Source organism: Pristiophorus japonicus, chromosome 5, assembly GCF_044704955.1.
Source record: "Pristiophorus japonicus isolate sPriJap1 chromosome 5, sPriJap1.hap1, whole genome shotgun sequence".
NCBI lineage: Eukaryota > Metazoa > Chordata > Chondrichthyes > Pristiophoridae > Pristiophorus > Pristiophorus japonicus.
In genome coordinates, this window is record NC_091981.1 from 253,439,052 (window position 1) to 253,446,214 (window position 7,163).

General features: G+C 45.5%; 1 long non-coding RNA gene across 1 annotated transcript; it reads right to left on the reverse strand.

Annotated features, from left to right (window-relative positions):
- Positions 1-282: 282 nt before the first annotated feature.
- On the reverse strand, positions 283-6,429 carry LOC139263995 (uncharacterized). Its single transcript, XR_011593267.1, has 3 exons — positions 6,162-6,429; positions 814-926; positions 283-713 (listed from the first exon to the last, which is right to left on the reverse strand). It is a non-coding gene; the product is annotated as an uncharacterized lncRNA (long non-coding RNA).
- Between the last annotated feature and the right edge of the window lie 734 nt (positions 6,430-7,163).

The following is a 7,163-nucleotide window of genomic DNA, read 5'->3' on the forward strand; positions in this document are numbered from 1 at the left end:
GCTACCAATAATCACATTATTGCCTGGGTAACTCTGCACTGCTTGAAAAAGTACCCAGCATCTACCCCCCAACACACATAAATACCATTCATTGACAAAATGGCATCAAACCATGATAGTTTTTGAATTGGTGACAGCTATTCACTTAATTGGTTCTTTATTATCACATAGCAACTGAGCACTGAGCCAAATAAAACTAAAATGCCTTGGAAATACTGGAAAAATAGCAATAGTAAATTTATGTATTCGACTAAGTACCTTTCAGTGACACAGGAATGCTTGCAGTTTCATTTTTTAAAGAATAACAAATTATATTCTATATCCCTCATGTACAGTGAAAGTGAGTGTACTTGTGCCAAATATATTGTGTAGGAAATGAAATTCTGTTCACTAAAGGTGCTTTTATACAAGTGCGATTTATATAGGGTTTTCTTGGCTCCTTTCCAATGTTTTACTACAGTTCAATTCCCAAGTACCAGAGGGTTTGCATCTCCTGTAATGTTTCTTTTAAATTTGATTGCACAATGTTCAACAGATGTTTTCTTCCCTCTTCACTCCCACTGGGTAACTTCCTCCAACATGACCTCCTTCAGCTGGAAGGTCAGGTTCATCCTGCTGTGAACTCCTCAAAAATTGCCACCAATTCGGCTATGTTGTCCACTGAGAGGATGCACTCCAGTGAATGGTCCGAATTAAAGCTGGCAACATTTATTCTAAATATGGCAGGAAAAAAATACATATAGCTGGGAGTCAACGTGGTCTCCATTTCATTCAGAAGCAAAGATCACTATCACTTTTTTCTGTACTGTTTACCTTTTAAATCCTTCTCGATCATCATTGCTACTACATGCTATCTCGCTCCTTCCTTCCTGAAGAACACAGAACAGCTTGCGTTCATATGTTGAACTGGTTTCAGGGCTCATTGACTAAACAAGGAATAGATTCATTAAAGTTTAAAACAACTCCACATTCAGCAACTCATTTATAACTTATCATCTGCATCTTGGAGACTGACTAATTAAGTCCGAGATGTAATCATTTGCGTAATTGAATCATTGATGCAGCACTTACGGGCATTGAGGCAAAGTCTCTAAATTCTCATATGCAAACTGATCTAAAATTACAACAACAACTTTTATTTATATAGGGCCTTTAACGTAGTAAAATGTTCTAAGGCGCTTCACAGGAGTGTTATAAGACATAACAAATAAATTTGACACCGAGCCACAAAAGAAGAAATTACAGCAGATGACCAAAAGCTTGATAAAAGAGGTAGGTTTTAAGGAGCATCTTAAAGGAGGAAAGAGAGGGAGAGAGGTGGAGAGGTTTAGGGAGGGAGCTCCAGAGCTTAGGGCCCAGGCAGCTGAAGGCATGGCCACCGATGGTTAAGCGATTATAATCAGGGATGCTTAAGAGGGCAGAATTTGAGGAATGCAGACATCTCAGGGTGCTACATAGGTAACCAGTTTTGTGTCACCTAATCACTACTGATTTTACCTCGTCTCCTCATTTACCCTTTTCACACTTATTGGTGTCTTGTAATATGGGCTTTGAGCCTTCCCCTGGATCTGTTACTTGTTTTTTTAAAGAAGTCAAGGGGCATGGAGTTATTCATAGCTAAGTGGCATGTGATTAGCTGACAAGAGGTAAGAAATCATGTACCACTTTTACACAGTTAGAATGGAAGCCTTTCCTGTTCTGACAGACAGATCAAGGCTCACTTTCCTCTGAAGTTATGCTCGGTCCCTGCCACCTGTTGCCAATTCTAAGATTTCCCATTGGAAATGACAACAGGTATTCAAAACATCTGCCAAATAAAGGCGGTTGTGTTATAATGAGGTGCAGACACCGGGAAAATATTGTGCAACGTCTTATCCCCCACGGCAATGCTGGATGCTAGGAAGACCTCAAATACAGCAATCGCACAGAAATAGGGCTTTAAATGTTATGGGCCCCAAGAGAGTGTAATTGATTGCTGGGCAATCGTATCCACTCCCTATGCCTAAAGTTTTAAAAGATTTCTTCAGCTGCCCCAACGCCCACTGACTTTGTAATGCTATTGTCCCAGGCCGCCTGCAATTTCTGCGGTCTGGAAGAGTCCGTGTTCCATGTTTTTATTGAATGTGCGAGGTTGCTGCCCCTGTTCCATTATTTAAAGGGGCTGCTCCTCAATTTCTGGTTGCACTTTAGTCCCACACTCCTGATCTTTGGGCACCCTTTGCGGAGGGGAGCGGGTAGGTCCGAGGGCCTCCACGTAGGACTGCTCCTGGGCATGGCCAAGGGTGCCATCAGCCGGTCCAGGCAACGGGCGGTCGAGGGGGTCGTTCAGCCTGACTGCCTGCCTCTCTTCCATGCTTCCATCCGAGCCAGGGTGTCCTTGGAGATGGAGCACGCGGTGTCCACCGGTACGCTCGCGGCCTTCCGCAAGAGGTGGGCGCCAGAGGGACTGGAGTGCATCATCACCCCTGACAACCAAATTTTAATTTGATTTTATATGTTTTAAAGTTTAATTTGTTTTATTGCCGGTTTTAGTGTTCCCCCCCCTTTTGTAGGGAGCACTTGCATAATGTATGATTTTAGTGCCCAAAACCCCCCCCAAATAAACACCAAAAAAAAACCAAAAAATCAAAAAAAGGGCCTTGATAAGTATTTGGAGTGTCCCCCAGATCAGGGGGCACTTGGTTTAACTGTTCAATTTTGTTTTCTATAAAAGAGTTGTAACGCTATTGTAGCCTCCCAATGCGTGCATCAGTGATTTCTCTTCCTCCCCAGTGAGGTGAGCTCCTCGGTGTCGATGGGAATCCTGCCTGGAGTGCATGGAATTCAAATGCCTCTGATCCTGGGAAATCGACCTGGGTCAAAGTTCCAGGCCTGGGACAGGTGGAAGTCCTGCCCTGTCAAAATGATAAGCGTGCAGGGAGGAGAAAAATCAGGCCGGCAGTGTGGCTGGAGTTCAAGACATTGGTCGGTTCTGAGGATTAGGACTGGTCTGTGCTATAATTCAGGAAAGTGTTGCACCCTTGAGGATCTGTCGATTTGACGTTAGATTATGCTGAAAAATAAATAAATCCTGTCAAACTGACATGATGGTGGGTATTTTAACTCCCTTCACTCAACAGAAACTGTGCGGGGAGCATTTTAAATGGAACGGACGAATTACCCGCTCTGCCCCAGGTTTTTAAAAAGCCACATTTTTCAGATGGATGAGCTGCGCGCTTGGGACAGGTGGGAACCTCGTATACTTATGCAATGGGACCCCAACATCATCATTACCTGGAGGTCAGTGGGATGGCCACAGTGTCCGCCCAGACTGCAAGACCCTGGTCAGACCACTGAAGAGGCCCCACAAGGGAAGTGTTGGCCACACCGTGCCCGGATTCCCCCCCCCCCCCCGCCAAACTGCTGACCATTCCAGAAATCCCATCCCTGTACTTACCTTACACCATCTGGGCTGCCCCAGTCTGCTGCCGCTTCCCACCGACTTCTGGCGGTTTTGGTCGGGATGTCGGCCAGCGGCATGTTAACGAGTCCTGGTCATCTGGATCTTTGGCTGTCATTCCCGCAGTGGTTGGCCACTGGGCAGGCTGCCTTCTTGTCCGGCAATTAAAATTCCCACCTAGGTCTTCCTCAAACTTAGCGGGTTAAAATTCACACCCTTGCCAGAGTCAAGAGGCTCGGGGCTGACACAGATGATGGACCGTACAGCACTCTGCAGCATGAAGCACGGGGGATTTTAAATCTCGGGCCGCATTCGCACGGGAACCGTCAATATCCCGCCCGAACCCAGAAGGAAGCGCTAGCTGGCAGGTGCGCGGGAATGGGAATTCAGGGAAGTGGCGAAGGAAGAATTCCCGTCAGCCGGGTAAGTGCAAATGCGGCCCGAGTTTTAAAATCCCACGTGCTTCATGCTGCAGCGTGCTGTACAATTTATCATCTGTCTCAGCCCCGAGCCTCTTGACTCTGGCAAGGGTGGAGGGTGGGGGTGTCAAAAGGGCATCATGGTCGGGGGAGGGGGTGTGAACCCCAGTGCATGGGAAGGTCCCTGCTTTACTTTTGGGGCCGGGAGGAACACCTGTTTGTCCCAGGTTGGCCTGTGGGCGGGGATGTAACATTGGCTTCCTTCCCCATGCAGGTCTCAGGTCTCAGTAGCAATCGGGCTCGGGTGACCTCATCGGGAAGGTAGCGGGATCAGCGGGGGCTCAGTCGCTGCGGCAATTTTAACTGCCCACCTGCCTGGTCTCCACTGGGCGGGCAGGGTTAAAATTGTCCTTTAAAGATGCAGTAGCGGTGCTAAATCGCAAACAGCGCAATGGAGTGCGCATTTAGCATTTTGAAAGGTGTCTGAGATATTTAGATTTGACAGGTGCCTATCAAAAGACAACCTTGAAAGGCCAGTAAATGGTTTGTAGTCTTATTCATTCTGCGCAACACTATATAGCAGATGAAGAAGGTGGATGTGGTTGCAGCTGTCGTGCAGGATAGCTCTCTGACAAACTTGGCTCTGGTGATTGGTGAAAATGCAGACAGACCTGGGGAATTTGTACAGGGCTACCTACAAGTAAGCCAAAAGATTTCCTGTAAACGTTCAGCTTTGCGCAACTCCAAGCTCAGTGCTGCAGTCTTTGTTACTATTTTCTCTGTATTGCGTTGTAGACCTAGTAGCCTGTGCTGCTTGTTTCTGACTATTTTGGATACATAACATTATTTGTACCCAGTTAACGAATGAAGAAATGCCATGACAGTTTGGCGTACAATGCCCTGTTAGAGCTGATGCATGTACTCTGTGTGTGTCACTGTGTATTAATTTCTACACAATTGGTTTAATACAGCATTAGTGCATTTTTGCCCATGCTCCCAAAGCTTTGGCTTTCTAATGGCTTGTGAAGTATTAATTAAAGGCAAATATGTAAAGTTAGTCACACTTACCTTCGACACCTTACCTACCGGAATAAATAATTAAGGCAGTGGGGAGAATTGACAGAGGTGCAGCATATCACAATACACATGCAAAAATAGTCTGTTTTTATCAGTCCACACAGCAGGATATGTGCATCAGCAAGTCTCACTTTGCTGGACATGTCGAAGGGAAAGTGCAGTCGTCATTTGTTGGTAATTTGTGTGCGTGCATTAAAAAAAATGGGCAAAGGTCTTAACCTGCATTTCACTCATGGCCTGTAATTTCACCCTACTGTGTGCTGACCAGATAATTTAAACGTAACAATGTGTCAAAGCACACATCCAGCACTGTGCATCATAGATATATCGCCATAATGAAAATGAGTGCAAGTTAGCTGATCGATACAGTTTCGAGTAAGGTACGTTCCATATATTCTCATTCTATAGAAGCGAACAAATCTATTAAATTATTGGGCAGATTTAAGATTTGCTGTGACACATGGAGCTCTATCGGTGTTTATCCAGATTAAACTAAGTATGTCATTATGTCACTAGGAATTTCCTCTTCCTAGAACCATTAATATCTGACATGTCTATGTTATTGTAAGAAATCCTGTATGTGCTGAAAGCAAATCACATGGGGTTTGTTGTGAACTGAAATCTTGCAAGTATCAGCAAACCCTTTTTTTAGAAACACTATTTCATGCTATATTTCAGTTTAAATGGAACTGAAATTAACCAGCCCATCAACTTTAGTTAGGGGTAGTTCGGTCATTTTCATTACAAATTCAAACAAAAGATGCATAATAATTAGCAGAGGGGTTCATGGGGCGATATAACTTATTTAGCCACATTTAGCGTGCTTAAGTGTTTCTAACACAGGATAATGTTGTCATCTTTTTCACTTTATAGCCTAGAAGGCAATATCAATGAATTAATGTTTAAGAACATTCATATGATAGGGCTTCAATTCAACATCTTCTCTGAAAGACAATGCAGCATTCCCTGAAATGTCAGCCTCAATTGTGAGCTCAAGTGGAGAAGAACTGACATAGTATCCTTCCCCCGCCTCCACCTCAACCCCCGAACATGCATTTAATGTCTCAGCTGAGAGATGGCACCTTCAACAATGCCAGCCTAAATTATGTGTGACATTCTGGAGTGGAGTTTGAACCCACAACTTCCTGACTCAGTTGCCTACTGAGCAATGCTGACACTGACAACCATGAAAAATTGTATTTAGGCTCATTAATTTTAATACATACAGCTTGTACTTAGATGCCTTGGCCTTGATCTTTACAGGGCGGCTAATATCAGCAGGGACAGAGTCTCGGTCTGGAAACCCAAAATTCTGGGGGCTGGATATTCGGCTTTCCTGAATTCGTGGCACGAATCGTGGCGGTTCGGTCCCATTAGCGCCTGGAAAGAAGTTTGCGCCTTCGGCAAAAATGAAGATCCATAATCGGGGGTGTTAAATCAGGCGTTACACAATGGGCTTTGTGGGCCCGAGCTGAGAATCGTGGCGGTAAAAGAGGTAGCCATTTTGTGCATGCGCAGTTGCGTTTTTGTTTTCGCGGGCGCTGCAGCTTCCTCCGCGCATGCGCAGATGACCTGCCTGCCCTCTGGCACTTCTGCACAGATGGAGCAGCAGGAGGCCAGGCAGTGTGCCAGGCGTTTCTCAATGGAGGCTGCCGAGGCCTTAGTCCATGCAGTGGTGAGGAGGTGGACATCACTCCATCTGTTGAACTTGCCCAGGAAGTGTCTGCTGCAGACACGGTTGCCAGAACTGGCACCCAATTCTGCAAAAAGTTGAACGATCTTACCAGAGTCATCAGGGTGAGTACCTTTTGTTAAGTATCGAATAACTCCACGAGGCTAAGTATGGTGAGCTAATTCAGGCATGACATTACTCCAGTATATTTATTCTCAAAGTGAAGATTCAACATGGCTGCCAACATTATATACAAGACTTGCACGTGTCGCTAGTGACCATTAGGACTCTGACAGTCGCGCCTTCTGATGGCATGTAAAACCCAGTTAACATATGTAACATCATTGCCCCCCCCCCCCCCAAAGTCCTTGGTACAGGTTGTATTTACAAGTTGAGATGGTCCGGGGCCTTCCACTCCTTGGTTGATCTTCTCAGTTCGAACCCAAGCTTGGGTGAGTTAGTAGAACCATTGCTGCATGGTGGAGCAGTCAGTCTGACAGGACTGTCGGGGATGGTAGGTTTGTCTTCGTGAATGACACAAGGGTCAACTGATGGT